At 40.4% G+C, this 1,691-nt stretch overlaps 1 pseudogene; it reads right to left on the reverse strand.

Annotated features, from left to right (window-relative positions):
- Nucleotides 1-302: 302 nt before the first annotated feature.
- On the reverse strand, nt 303-421 carry LOC111743324 (annotated as a pseudogene).
- Nucleotides 422-1,691: the final 1,270 nt, after the last annotated feature.

The following is a 1,691-nucleotide window of genomic DNA, read 5'->3' on the forward strand; positions in this document are numbered from 1 at the left end:
GTACACTTGAACTGCCTGTTCTTGACACATGGAATGTTGCTTTAGGGAAACCAACTAATAGTTATTGAGGGAGTGTTTAGCAACTTGTAAAGTGAATAAAATAATAGTCACTACTACAGTAACTGCATTTTTAATCTCTTCTGGCATCAGCGGTCTTTTAGAAAGTACAAAGCATGTTTTTTGGGGGGGGTGCACTTCTATTTTTTAGAATGAAAGGAAGAGTCTAATTAGTAAATATGTAATTAAATAATATTTATTCTCAAATCTTGTGAGAATCACAGGAAGTCTTTATTTATTTATTTAGCCTACAGCACCTGGTCTTCCTAGGTGGTCTCCCATCCAAGTACTAACCAGGCCCGACCCTGCTTAGCTTCCAAGATCAGATGGGATCTGGCTTATTCAGGGTGACATGGCCGTAGATGAAGTTTTTGTTCAATGTGACAGAAAGGGGGGATATTTTCTATCGTTCCCGATCATAAAAGAACTAGATATTTCAAGATGGCCATAATATGTTCATAATACCAGCGTACTTTTACTTTATAGGAAGTCATTGATCATTAAATTTAATTATTAATGGCATAGGCTATCAAGAAGTAGCAAGGGATATGATATCCATGCAGGTATCAGTGGACCTCAATCAAAGGTGAGAACGAAACATACGTGACCTAGCTGGGGATATCTGGGTTACTGATATGGGCTACAAATCATGTTACACAGAAAACTAAAGGAAGAGTATTCCAAACAAAGCTGGCAAGAGAATTTTACGGAAGAATTAATTTTTTAGGGGAGATGATAAAAGCAGTAGTTAAAATACACATCCACATATTAAGTTCCTGCAGTTGAATCCATTATGAATATGCTTTCTGATTCCGTGGAAGTTCTCTATACCCAAGAAGTATTTCTTTCACAGCCCCTTACAACCTTTGCTTGTTCACTGTGCCATCGTAGAGAGTGTTTGCTTTCAAGTCAGAATCTTAGATGAAGCTCTAAAGATACTGAGTTTGTGCTTTTAAAATATAGTCCAATTCACGTGTTTGCTGGGGACCTAGATGTCCCCCAGCGCTGCTCCCCACTGGGAACCTAGGAATCTCTGGGACAGATATATTAGCCAGGACTGAAGTTTTAGAGAATCAAATACTGCAAATCGAAATAGGCAGTCCTGTCAATAACATGGCAATAAAACTGGGGGAAAAAAATAGGCTCATGCACAGACCTCAAGATTTTAGTTGAACCATTGGTCCTTTCGTTATAATTTCTATAATGGCATTTGGGGCCACTGCTGTGGTTTGTCAAAGCTGCTCTCAGAACCTGGCAGAGCTGCACGATCGTATCTACCTGTATCTACTTCCGCAGGTTAAGTATAGCTACAAAGCGGTTAGATCTCCCAGCACAAACTTCAGGTCTTCTCAGAAAATAAAGTACCCATTGTCTCAGGAATAGCCTGCAGGGAGTTTGCCTGGAACAAGAATACTGCTCAAGTTCGAATCCTAAAGCAAGATCTAAAAACGCTGAGTTTTATGCATTTAAAACATTGGCCATTTCACCGCAGCCGTGTGTGCTCACGGATCCAGCGCTCCGGGATTTGTTCAGTACAGGGGAGGAATCGCTGGGTGTGGGCCAGTCATCAAGAATCAATACGGAAACAATCAGCTATGAGAAAGGACAGCTCTTTACCCCATGAGTGAGCTAAA

The sequence above is a fragment of the Pteropus vampyrus genome, unplaced genomic scaffold (assembly GCF_000151845.1).
Source record: "Pteropus vampyrus isolate Shadow unplaced genomic scaffold, Pvam_2.0 Scaffold111, whole genome shotgun sequence".
NCBI lineage: Eukaryota > Metazoa > Chordata > Mammalia > Chiroptera > Pteropodidae > Pteropus > Pteropus vampyrus.